At 43.9% G+C, this 14,164-nt stretch overlaps 1 protein-coding gene across 1 annotated transcript in view; it reads right to left on the reverse strand.

Moving 5' to 3' along the window:
* snrka (SNF related kinase a) overlaps window positions 1-14,164 on the reverse strand; it is a 47,468-nt gene that overhangs the window by 28,135 nt on the left and 5,169 nt on the right.

Here is a 14,164-nt window from a genome sequence, read left to right on the forward strand (position 1 = left end):
GCGTGGCACGCCCTCATACTCTGCTTCTGACTGGCTAGTAGTCCTTACCTAGGTACTGAGCATGTGCGACTCAAACAAAGATGGAACAGAAGTGAGATGTCTCACTCTGTATCGAAAAACAGAGAGCTCAACACACAGGGTGAAAAGAGGAGCTGCAGCAATGTGCAGTACAACAAAAATATGGTGTTTTTTTTGAAAATTAAACCATGTAAACCTATTCTGATATAACCTCTAAATACAATTATGGACCTGAAAATGAGCATAATATGAGCACTTTAAGATGCTACAAATGATATCCAGCTACAAGTTGGAATGGAAGTCCAGAGAGTGGTTTCTATGCAGATGACACACCGTCTCGTCTCATTGGTGGAAACTGGCAGCTTTCAGAACGCTGCAGACCGGAGACTCCAGGAGACAAACGTTTCTGGGCTTCAGGCAGCATCCGCCTTGACTTAAAACAGTGTTTCTCAACGGGAGCGGTACCTCCGTTCAGAAGATGACGGGGGGGCGCTGGAAGCAATATTTTGGAAAGGGGGGGCGTTGACGTGCCCTTGGGGGGCGTTTGTTTGAAAGCTAGTTTAAACCAAAGACTCACAATAAAAATACATGTTTACACTTTAAACTACTTGCAAAAAACAGTGGTCTGCAACATTAAAACCTGCCAGTTCACGGCACTGCAACTGGACGAGACGGTGGATCATAACTCTTCTTCCAATGTAGGACAAGTAGACTTTATATTTCACACTAACAGTTATACGTCAGATCGTTTGTAGGACACAACGTTTCCTACTGCACCTGAAGGCAGCTTCATTTCACGGAGAAAAAGAGAAAGAAAAGAGACGGGCGAGAGATATCGACTGTGCTTTGTTGTTTGTCAAACAGTCAGCTGTTCCACAAACTCCCGGGCAGTTCAGGGCTTGTGTTTGGCGTTTTAAAAAGCAATGGAGGCAGTGATGTCACTGTTTACTGTACGGGAATCTCACACCGCCTCAAAACGCAGCGCGATGTGGGGTTGCGTTTCTCCAAACGTTTTTTTTTTCTGCTATTTACTCGCAAGATAGGCGATTGCAAACCTAGACTATTCTAGTGCTGGACCCGAATATTCGAATATTCATTCGGTGGGTTGGTATTCGATTTGAAAATTTGACATTCGAATATTCGTTGTTTTTTTGCACAACCTGGCATCCCCCTCCAAACAGTTCTCATTCGCGCTTGAATATGTTCGAAATATAATACGCTCTTTTACAATTTTCTTATATAGCCTAGCCATTTTAGGATGGACAACCCAACCTCATTATACTTAATAAATATATTTGCTTCTTCTTGGACTACTAAAGTGTTCCTGCAACGGGAGTATTCTCTGGCTAGAGCGCAGAACAGCACAGTTTGCATGGACAGAAGTGCATGCCTGAGCTTGTATTTTGGGTTAAGCTGCGTTGCTTTGACATTGTGGAAAAAAAAATAACAGAAACAAAATGTATTATCCTTTTTACCCGTTATTATCAATCTAAATTATCTACTGCGAAATACAGGAGACTTTGAGATTTTACTGGGACGTCGCGTCACATGCCCCAGTTAAAACGCCCATGAGCTGAACGCCACTACCGTCACGATTCAGCGAAAAAAAGACAAAAATGCCGAGGACGAAGACTTCATCTGTGTGGGAGAACTTTTAAGTAAGTGAGGACAAGACAAAGGCAGAGTGTCAAATATGCAATTTGAAACTGGCCTACCACAACAGAACATCAAGCTTGAGAAATCACCTGAGTTCTGTAAGTAGAACGAGCTGCTTTTATCCGCCATTTACACGTGATAAAAATGTGCACTTAATTTTCATGGAAAATAACGTGACTTGCGAATAGGCTACGGCAGTTAATGACGAACAGTAAAAACGTAGCCTACTGTAGTAACAGGGGACTGTGTCCTGCAACAACAAAGCAGTTGCTTCATCTCGCTTGTCTCTTTTACCATGAAAAAAAGCTGCCTTCAGGTGCGGTTTGGAAATGGTGGTTTCCCCCGCCGCTGCGGCCGCCACCGAAGCTTCGAAGATCAAAAACTGGTATTCGGTACAGCCCTAGACTCTTCTAAGCATCAAAAAGGGCTCTCACTAACTTTCAAAAGGTGGTAAACTTATTTCCATTCGGAAGTAAATCCTTCTGCTTTTACCCCTTGATAAGTGCCAGCTTGTTTTCCATTGGAACAATTCGATTATAGATTTAAATGAAAAATAGATTTGAATGTTAAATTGCTAGCGGTTTCTGATTGGCTACGGTTAGTGTCTGTAATACCTAATTCAAGTTTGAATGTTTCATATCTAGCTCGAGTCATCGTCTTCTCCCACACTCATCTTTTTATATTTTGCGACATATAGTAATTAAAGCCCAATCTGACCACAGCCTGTGGGATCCACTAAAAAGATTTGAATGTGCTGAAACGTCAACAGCCGTCTGGGAAGGTGGCGAATGAGATGGAATACGTTGCTGAATCTGTACTTAGTCGAGTGTTTGTCAGTGTAGTCGCGTGGGAGGAAATATTGGAGATTATTTGGGCTGTAGATTATATGAGGTGTTCAAATATAAACTCCAAGGCAACGCTCAATGCTACAGAGGACTCAACGACCCCTTACAGCTGACTGTGCTGTGTCAGTGACGACGTTCCAGATATTGCGCCGCGATGTTCCTTGCCTCGTGTCAACAGTTAACTTCATGTAATATTGTATGTGGCGTTTTCCACCAAAACAAGTTCCTTCCAGAGACTAATTAGCAGAGCCACCGTCGCTGCGTCTGGAGCTTAGCGCCGCACAAGACCATTGGGATTGGTTTTGGGATTGGTCTGGGATTGGTCTGTGGTGTAGCAAGACCATACTCCACTGCGCTGACATTATGAGACTAGTGACGACCTAACGTGCTGGAATGGAAAGGCCATCTCATCTTACAAATATGTCTTTCCTCAATACCTCGCTCCTCTCACGTCTTCAGAAAGGGGGACTACGGTGGAAAAGACGCCATTGAATGGAAATGAGGAGACAATTAAGGGAAGCGGGATTTCCTCAGAGTCTGGTAAACAAGTGTGAGACAGTAAATGTCCGTTCTTTCCGGTCTTCTTTCTCCCATGGCATTTTTAACCGATCCTGTGCTCCCACAGCTGTCTCACAGCTGGAAGGCTGAATGGCTGTGCACCGGGACGGGGTGGAGGAGGGTTTGCATAATAGGTTCACATCATTGAAACCCCCAAAAAAGCACTCATGCACAACGCTATCATGCAAAAGGGTGTGTGTGTGTGTGTGTGTGTGTCAACAGTATAATAAACGTCAAATCAGTTCACCTGTGTGTATGGGTTTATTCAAGTGTGCATCATGTATGCACCGTGAGAAAGCAAACTGCCAACAGGCAGAAACACTGAGCCACACCCACACGCACACACACACACGCACACACACACACGAGAAAGAAGCCACTCCAGTCAAACATTGGCAGCTCTGCAGTAATTACCATGATGACGATGTTTAAGTAACTTTCTAATTAAGCTCAAAGGCTCAGATGCCCTCAATACGTAATGGGTTGGCAGAGCGGAGCCCTGATGATGCAAAAAAAATAAATAAAAAATTAAGAAAGAAGCCAGATCCTTTAAAAAATCCAACTCTGAAAATGCTTATAGCCAGAGGCGTAGCCCTGAGTCAGCTACTGTATCTGATGCATTGTAAATTGGGCTGGCCCTCTCTTTAGACCCGTCCTTGCCGGGTTAGTCTCGGCATGGCATATAACCCTAACCCTGCTGTGTCGAACTGATCATTCAGAGAGAAAGCCCAAGGAACTGGACAGCTCAAGCTCGTGGTGCTTTTAGGAGCACTCGTTTACGAGAAAGGCTCAGTTGATTGACGCAAATGTAATTGGTCTGGTTCGGACTTTAATGCAGTCCATCAAATACAAGCTCGAGACACACCTGGTGCTCATGTCTGCGGAGCCTCCTTGGCCCTGCTCCAGCTCTTTCATCCAGGGCCATGGTCTCGGCTACATCCAGCATGGCACAGGAACTTTGGCACAGCCAACTCCACTGAGCAGCGGTGAAACGACAAGGCAACAGAAAGACAGGACACAGCATGCACAAGGAAGCAGCGTCCCCCACACGCCAGTCGTCACTCATTTATTTAGAGTTTCAACTCAGAAACAGAGTTTGGCACGATGAATAAAGTGATATAATGTAATCATTCCTAGGTCTTGATTGTGCATAGACATACCCGCAACTCAAACCGCTGTTCCCGCACAGACGTGAGCAGGAAATAGAAAACAGGTGTAAACAGGAAAAGGCAGCAGAGATGCCACGCAGCTCGCAGCGCTCAAACAGCCAGAAAACAGAGCAGCTACAGCTTTAATCTGGGACAGGAACCCTCCACGTTACCAGCCGAGACAGCTCTATAGCAGAATTCGTACACTGATGAAAAGTGACCTGTACCATCTGCTCAAAGCTATTTCAATTCTTAAAGTTCACTGACATCTGATAACTGTGAACCCAATAGAGTCCATGGCGTTCATCTGAAATGCTCAAAATTACACAGAGCTACCAACGGACAGCGAGAGAGACTGTCAGCAACACACACACACGGTAGTGTCACCTGGGGTAGAGTGCAGCCAGCTGCCACAGACAGAGCCTCTCTGGAATAAGCTCCCTTTTTAAATCCTTCAAAAGAGAGGCTGTCAGCAACACACACACATTTTTTTTTTGTATTAATCCTGGATCATTATGAAAATAGTTGATAGTTTTCTTTCCATCAACTAATAGTTTTGGCTCTAGAGTCTACAATGCATTATAGTCCTGTACATAGAATGAAATAAGATGATTAGCCTTTGTGCAATACAATATTATTATTTTTTATTATCCAGAAATCTGTAACTTGTTTTTGTTCAACTGAGTGACTGCAGCTGCCACCTATGTGCTGCTACAGTCTAAATAAATGAAGCACCTGCCTCATTAAAGAAACCACATCCAACTTAACTGCAGCATGACTACCAGCTTACGGTAAAGTTAGGTTAATGTTACTTATGTTTAAACAATATTTATGTAAGCTACCACCGGACAACAGGAAGAGATAGGGGTGTGCCAAAAAAAACAATTGATTCAAATTCGAAAATGGATTCATAGAATTCCAAAAATTGGTTCTAAAAAAGAAAGGGCCTTATTTTAGGAAGTCCAACGTGCCCAGTTTACATTTCAACAGTCAACCTGGTAGCTGAAGTACTCCTTAAACCGCTTTTTTATTTGATCTGAGTACAGCACTTCCAAGCTGAATGTAAAAGCTCTTTTTATTTAACAGTTTCATACTTGAATGAAATGTATTTGAAAGCTGGCCAGAGTTTTTAGTTGCAAAAGTTTTTATTTTTGTATGAAGACATATAAAAAGTAATATCAAACGACATTTCATCTGTTGTTTCTTTTCTTTTAAATTGTAGGTCTACTCCAATCACATGGGAAAAGTAACTACATTTACATACTGTGAATCGGTTTTGAATCGAAAATCGATATTGAATCGAATAGTGAGCCTAAAAATCGGAATCGAATCGGAAAGATGTTACATTTATTGAAGTTAAAAAAAAAAAACTAAAAAAAACATTAAAACACCTCGAAGTAAGGGAAGGGAAGTAAGTATAAACATTTCAAAATGTCCCTTTAATACTTACTTCCCGTTTGAACTTTTATGTTTTCATTCAGAACGCAAGACAAAATAAGAGTTTACCTGCATGACATAATGTGAAAAATAATCAGTTTTTCTCGATTATATATTTTTTTTCGGAGCGGCTAGCAGCTAGGCCAATTGATGCAGCATAAACAGTGAAATACTGCAGCCCTATCACGTCCATCCCGGCTGGGAACAGACAAAGTGTCTGCCTGAGGAGTGTAACGGGCGGTCTGATGGGTGTACGGGTCTGCGCCGGCGTTCTCAGGGGAGTTAGTGAAGGGAAACACGGTGAGCGCCGCGCGGCATGTCGCCGTGCTCTGGTGCAGCGCTGCCAGTCCTTCCCTTTCCAATCTTTTACTTGTGTCATCAGTGTGTGTGTGTGTGTGTGTGTGTTTGACCTAAGCCAGAGATAGAGAGGGGTGGGGGGGGGGGACACAGCAAACCAACTCACACCTGGTCCTACTCACGGCAGCATCCGTTACTATAGCAACGCTCCCGTCTCCATTTATTTGTCAGGCCCTCTGGCCCATCTGTGTACACATACTCACCACAACATGGCTGCAATCTCCACATCAATATGTGTGTGCACTGTGCAGTCTGTCAACCAAAAGTCTACAATTTCATTTCACATTTACTGTCGTTCACAAACATTCTCCGGTGACTCCCAACCACCAGGGGCTTGGATTCATATCTGCATCAGTCAGTGATGACAGAATGAAATCTCTCTGCCTGTGCAAATACAGTAAGGCGTTGGCAATGATTAAAATAGAACTTATTCCCATCTCGGCCTCAACAAACAAACAAACTGAGAGCTGAGAGGAAACAGAAGGGAGGAGCCAGCCCCCCCCGCTCCCTCCCTCCCTCACTCATGCTATCTGTGTCTTTCTCTACAACCACACAGCCCAATCCCCTTACTTCTTCACAACAGCTGTCTGGCTCCGTCCCAATCACCAAACCCCACTAAAACTCAGTGTCCATATCTCCTCAGTGGGGTTCCAGCGCTTGACCTGTAGATCTTAGTGTTCCACCCCCCACACACATCCTCTCCTCCTCTTCTCTGTATCACAGTGGCACCGTTGAGGCATTAATTAGCGACTGTGGCATCTTCTCCTCTCCCTACTCTGCATCCAGGCCATTTGCGCCGATAAAACCACAGAGCAGCCTGAAATGAGCAGCAACGGTCCCAGAACCAACAGTAGCATTAACCACACCGTGTTGGAGGAATTGGACTGACAAAACACCACAAATAATCATTGTAAGGGTTTAAACTGCTGCTGGTCTTAGTAACAGACCTGCATTTAAAATGGTGTTGACAAAAACTATTTTACCTCACGGTTCATTTCCAACGCGTCCCTGATTCTGAGCACTTCTGGGAGCGTGTCAAAGAGCACTGCTCCTTTCACCCATTCACTATTATCTTCCCTAATAAATACACACTCACTATTTAAAAGGGGTGTGCGTGTGTCCGTGCGTGCGTGTGGTTGCATAAAGTGTGTATGGCTCAGTGTTTGCTTTCTCACGGTGCATACATGATGCACACTTGAATAAATCCATACACACAGGTGAACTGATTTAACGTTTATTATACTGTCGACACACACACACACACACACCCTTTTGCATGATAGCGTTGTGCATGAGCGCTTTTTTGGGGTTTTAAACATCGTCATCATGGTAATTACTGCAGAGCTGAATGTTTGACTGGAGTGGCTTCTTTCTTGCGTGTGTGTGTGTGTGTGTGTGTGTGTGTGTGTGTGTGTGTGTGTGTGTGTGTGTGTGTGTGTGTGTGTGTGTGTGTGTGTGTGTGTGTCAGTGGATATGACGCATGCCTTTGGTGTGCGAGACCTGGGTTCAATTCCCACTGTGATACATCAACCAATGAGCAAGACACTTAACCCCTAGTTGCTCCAGAGGCGTGAGCCCTCTGACATATAGCAGTTGTAAGTCACTTTGAATACAAGCGTCAGCTAAATGACATGTAATGTAATATAATATGTCATAATTTAGCAGGCTTGATCAGCCGACAGAAAGAACAAGACCAAACCTTCAAAACAAGGCTGTCACCATTATAACTATCTCATAGTAGGGGTGGGGGCGATATATATAGTCTACGATAATATCGTCATTGGTGTGCTAACGATGTGCAAATTGACATTATTGAGTATTTAAATTACTTCGGGGGGAAAAAAACACTTCAAAACACGCATTAAAGTGCCCATATTATGAAAGAAATACTTTTTCTGGGATTTGGGGTGTTCTTTTGTGTCTCTGGTGCTTCCACACACATACAAACTTTGAAAAAAATCCATCCATGCTGTTTTGAGTGAGATACGGTTTCTGAATGTGTTCTGCCTTCAGTCTCCTGGTGAGCTGTTCAAAATTGGCTCGGACTGTGACGTCACAGTCCGAAATGAGCTGGCTAACCACAACCGTTAGCTCGTAGCGTTAGCGTTAGCATGCTAACGCTAATGCTAGCATGCTACGTCGTTCTCAATAGCAAAGCACTGCTACAACACACACAAGTTCACCATAATCTACAAAAGAACTACTTACATGTGCGCCCTCATTTAGAAGTCTCCCAGCTAATCCTGCCTTGTAACTGACCAAAGTTGGAGAAACAGGCTTTCTTTTACTGTCTCTAGAGTTAGCTAGCTGACATGCTCTACATCTGAGCTACTGCGCATGTGCGAGTGCAATCAAAGATAGTACAGAAGAAGAAGATGAAAAGAGGTCTCACTCTGTAGCTAAAACAGAAACCAGGTGAAAAGAGGATCTGCAGCAGTGAGAGAGAGCTGTGCAGTACAACAAAAATATGGTGTTTTTTTAAAATTAAACCATGTAAACCTATTCTGGTACAACCTTAAAATACAGTTATGAACCTGAAAATGAGCATAATATGGGCGCTTTAAAAGTGTAGAGTGGTAGAAGGGGCGACAAAGATGGCGGTGCGCGATTGTAAAGTTCCCAGTTCCAGGTTTTACCAACAAGTTACAGCCATGCTGAACTAATCAATATAGGACTACGATACAACGCAACCGTTACAAGAGCCTTCCAGGCGGCTCATAACATCCCGGAGGACATAGCCAGACCACCGGGCGCTCCGGGGAGTGTTGTTGTTGTTGTTGTTGTTGAGAGAAAGCAGAAGCGACCGGCCCACTAGCCCCGGCTAAGCTAAGGAAACGGTGGAAACTACAACACGGACCTCCACTGCCTCCTCAGCAGAGCAACGAACAACCACACACAGAACTGCTGCGTGAGGATTATCACCAAAACCCGTCAGAACCCGCTGTTAGCTAGCAGGCCGAGCTACAGTACCTACCGCCGGTGTTCTGTCGATCTATGCTACCTATCGAGATGTGCTACTTAGCGGTTCTGCGCATGCGCACGACCCACAAGCCTGGTCTGACATGCGGTCGATACTGTGGTTAATGGAGTAATATCTAATAAATAATGTATTCATTGTGCCTTTTGATAGGGTATATTTGTCTATCAGAATGCGCTACCACTGAAATATTCAATAAATATAATTTAATAGAATATCAAAATATGCTCCATATCTCCTGACAGTACACATGGAGTGAGTAGTGGTCCAATATATAATGATTCTGTTGGGGGAGCATTATTTGATAGGGTATATTTGTCTATCAGAATATGCTACCACTGAAATATTCAATAAAGATATAATGGAGTATCAAAATATTCTCAAATAAACATAAGATGCCAATATTGTTAGAGTTATACCTCTATGGGATTCAGCCTGCCTGCACAATTGGAAATGGGAACACATAAGGAAGCACATTTTGATAGGGCAGCGCGACTCGATAGACTCTATTATCGATTTGCGCTACGGTAGCATTTTTCAACAAGGCAGCATAGATCGTCAGAACACCAGCAGGGTCGAGACAAGAACTCCGGCAGGACCAGAGGAGGAGGACTGGGCATTTGTGTGCGTAACGAATGGAGTACCAACCGCAGGATCGTTGCCCAGCACTGCTCACCTGACCTGGAAGCCCTGTCGGTAACATGCAGGCCATTTTATTTACCACGAAAACACTGCCGTCTACATAGCCCCCGATGCTAACGTTAGCACAATTTTGGCTCACCTGCTAACAAGAACAACAAACTGCAGCGCGATCACCCGGAGGGGATACATATTGTAGCAGGGGACTTTAACAAGGCGTCTTTAAAGTCTGTACTCCCCAGCTTTTTCCAGCAAGTAGATTGTGCTACTAGAGGGAAGAACACACTAGACCAAAGCCGCCCAATTTGGGGCCCACGGGCCAAGTTTGGCTCACTTTGCCATGGATTTGACATGCTCATGCTTATTCTCCTCTTATTTTATAAGTAACGACTACGAAACGTACGTTTTGTGCAGTTAAAAAGTACGTAATCGGAGTTTAACGGCAACGTAAAACACAGTGCTGGTAAACTTCCCATTTAAATTACATACGTACGTTTTATCTATGGAGAATGGCAAGAATTACGGTATTCTTCAACATCGACATTTATTTTTGGCCCGTGGCCTTCCATCCGGAAATACATTTTGGCCCTTCATATGAAAGAATTTGGGCACCTCTGCACTAGAGACCATGTATACTCTAACATCAAGGAAGAATACAGAACTGCTCCTCTCCCTCACCTGGGCCAGTCAGATCACATCCAACTACTCCTGATCCCGGCATACGTCCCGGTAAGAAGGACAAAGTATACAGCCAAGAAGAAGGACTATCAATGCGGCAACCATTGGTACTGGGACTGATAGTTGCCAAGAGACTGATATTGAGGGAATGGAGGTCTCCCTCTCCTCAGGTATGGATCACCAATATGCTATCCATAATACAAATGGAAAAACTCCGCACCAGTCAAAGGGACACGTTTTCCCGTTCTTGGAACCCATTCCTAACTCACTTCGAAAAAGCTAAAATACAGTAAGCTAATTATGTTCCTGTATCAACAACCTTTCCTCCTACCGCTGCACTAAGTGTGACTGTAACAACTGGCAATAGCTGCATCTGAGCCCTGTTTGTTTGTTTGTTTGCTTGCTTGTTTAATTTGGAAAATGTAAATAAATATAATATTAAAAAAAAAAAAAGAAGAAGGACTATCAAAACCTGGCCTGACACGGCCCTGTCCCAGCTCCAGGACTGCTTCCAATAAGGCCATGGTTGTGTGCAATATGTTACAGAACAGAGCCCTTTGTTTATAGTTATGATTTCATCTTGCTTGTATGCTGCACAATTTACATGACAGCAGAGTTCAATGTGCCTACACTAGTTCAATTTGTATTTTGTATGTCTTTGAATTGTTTTTACTTAATACTTCCATTTTAAAGAAAATAAATAAGAACTGTTTTCATTAAACATTGTGCCCATTTTTTTTTTATCATTAGCGATTAAGTAACTCAGTCTTTTAAAACCCCATTTTTAACCCTTGTGTTGACTTTGGGTCAAATTGACCCGTTTTCAATTTTTGTTTTATATCAGAAAATACGGGACGTAGAAATAAGCGCTGAAAATGTGTAGAAGAAAAATTTTACAATTTAAAACGTTGGGAAAAGCAAAAACAAACGTCAAAAACGTCCAAAGAAGTGTTTTTTTCAAGGTCAACACAAGGGTTAAAAGGATATCGTCTAATTATCGTTCTCGTCAAAATCGCCAAAAATATCGAGATATTATTTTTTTGTCCATATCGCCCACCCTATCTCATAGTGCTGCAATCAGACAATTCAGTGATCTGACGAACGCTGCCCCTCCTCCTCCTCCTCCTCCTCCTCCTCCTCCTCCTCCCTCCTCCTCCTCCTCCTCCTCCTCCTCCTCCTGAGCTTGAGGCCCGAGATGCTTTGACTGTTAAATAGTTTTTATATTTGAAGCTATTGGACGAGTTCAGCACGACAACGCTTCGTACAACTACGGCGCGAGGTGTGCTGCAGACATGCTTCGGGCCTCTGTGAAGGTGAAAAGAAACTGATGACTGATAAGGATGGACCAAAAAAACAGCAGAAATGGCCTCGCTCTAGAAAGGTGGCACTGGGAAGTCAACGGTTTGGAATAACGTTTGGATATGAAGCGCAGGCAAAAGTCGTTGCTTAAAAAGGGGTAAAAGAAAAGAACGAATGGCATCTCATTTTAGATTTTCAACACATTTCTCCGCTGACTGAGATGTCTTCTTTGTGAATATAAATGTTGGCGTTAACACTGCGTATGGGAAAATGAATTTAGAAAAAGCAAGCTGGGGCACCCGGATAGCTCAGTTGGTCGAGCGGGAGCAAATACGTGGAGGTTTACTCCTCGACGCAGCGGGCCCTGGTTCGACTCCGGCCTGCGGCCCTTTGCTGCATGTCATTCCCCCCCCCCCTCTCTCCCCTTTCATTTCTTCAGCTGTCCTGTCAATAAAGGCCTAAAAATGCCCAAAGAATAATCTTTGAAAAAAATATGCAAGCTACCGGTGCGCTAACGTTACCATGTAAGGAGAGGACTCCCAGCCACATAGTGTAACATAAATACATGCATGCCACAGGTGGAGTGTCAACGTGCTGCGTTCACAATCTCACCTGCAATGGCAACTGAAATATTGTTAAAGGAAGGACACAACTCTTCATGTTGCATCATATGTGTGTGTCCTCCTCACAGCTACAAGTTACAGACAATGAGGAAGCTGGGCTTAGTCTCGGTGGTGTGGAGCCAGATGATTGAGTTACAGTCTAAGATGGGTCTCCTGGCCCAGTCCAAACACCAGCATGGATTAACTGTTCTTCCATCTGCTGGCAGCAGGCAACAGAAACCAGGACTGGTGATTAAGAGCTCCGGCTGCTCTCTGGAGACACGGCGCTGAGGCCCCGGCGCGGCAGACGCCACGGCTGCCAAACAGCTCTGCAGAGGATGACAGGGCTCATCAATCGCTACATGGAGGGGCTCTCTATGAGCTAAAGAATGCCTTAGAGCACAGCATGTTGACCCTTCTAATACAAGCTTTACCCTGTCTTTATTAACAGACACCACCCCCTGTAATGAAACTGCTAATCCTCACTGATTGCACTGCACCTCATACAGACGACCTCCACTTATAGCTCCCAAACATACCCTCAAACCTCTCGCCTGTTTCAGCTCCGAGTAAAGTAGGAGCAGATAAAGTGTCCCCCCACGTATGGCCACTAGAAAACCAAAAGTAAACCTTTCTGTGGCCTGGGGTAGGTCTGCACGATAAATCGTTATAAAATCGCGATCTCGAGTCACCCTGTTCACGATTCAATTTTTAAATGCCTTCAATTTAAAAAAAAATAATAATAATGTTTTGGCCATTTTCAGCCTTTATTTTGGTAGGACAGCTCTCACAAAGTTCAGGGCTTCACCCTCAAGCCAATGACAAAGCGCCTTTTAGTCGCGCGTTTCACTCGTCGAGCGAGCGCGGTAGTTCGGAAATAAACCAAATGGATACTGATGAAAACCCAGGTACTAGTGACGAGCATCAGCCAACCGCTCAGTCTCAATCCCAACTCGTTCCGATTCAAGCAGGACGACATCTGATGTGATTTGCAAGGCATGCTTTGCCCTCGTAGCAGCACCGCAAGGTAACACCACACATCTTTACCAGCACATGATGAACATGATGAAGCCGTACGAGGCAAGAGGTCCGAAAGACGTTTCAATTAGCCTATTTACAGCCATGTTCAGGGCCATATTCAGCGCAGAGCGTTAAACTTCTATTTTTGGTAACCTACTTGAATGGACTGTTGAATGTTAATTCTATAAAAAGGCAAGCAGTTAAAGAGTGTGCTAAGAAATCATTCTGTTTTTGATACTGTACTTAAATTGGCAACTGACAAACTCCATTTCTCTAGGGACTGAAGCTGTAGCTGCAGCATGTTGATTGACATGTTTTAATTATGTAAAGACATGTTCAAGGAGTTCAGACAGAGCCTGTATCAGGGCCATATTTAGTTCAATGTGTTACATGTCCCTATTTTTGGTAGCCTACTGTAAATGGCCAGTATGTACTTTATTTTCTTTATTCATTGAAGCCTCTGTGTTTACAGGCTTGTGGTGATGCACAATGTGCTATAGGTGCCCAAAAAAAAAAAAAAAAATCTATATTTGGTAGTGCCAATTTGTTTTGTCATGGTTCATGTGTGCAATGAACATTACACTTTCATCGTGGAAGAGAATCGTTAAAAAAAAAAAAAAAAAATCATGATTTATATTTTTTCCCTGAATCGTGCAGGCCTAGCCTGGGGCTACAAAATGTGCAAACAACACTCTCCCATGGCTAATGGCTGGGACCACAGCGTCACAGGCCCCCACAGCGGCCACTGTAGCGCTTAACTGAACTGCCCCGAGATGCACAGAGAGAAGCTCAGGCAACACAGAAGCAGAGAGTGGTACGGACAAAAAAACGCCTTCCTTGTATCCATCTACTGAGCAAAGTGAGTGGAACTTCCTCCATTAGGAACTAGGAGTGCGCCGATACCAATGCCAGTATCGGGTTAACGGTCTG

This window comes from Perca fluviatilis, chromosome 7, assembly GCF_010015445.1.
Source record: "Perca fluviatilis chromosome 7, GENO_Pfluv_1.0, whole genome shotgun sequence".
Classification (NCBI taxonomy): Eukaryota; Metazoa; Chordata; class Actinopteri; order Perciformes; family Percidae; genus Perca; species Perca fluviatilis.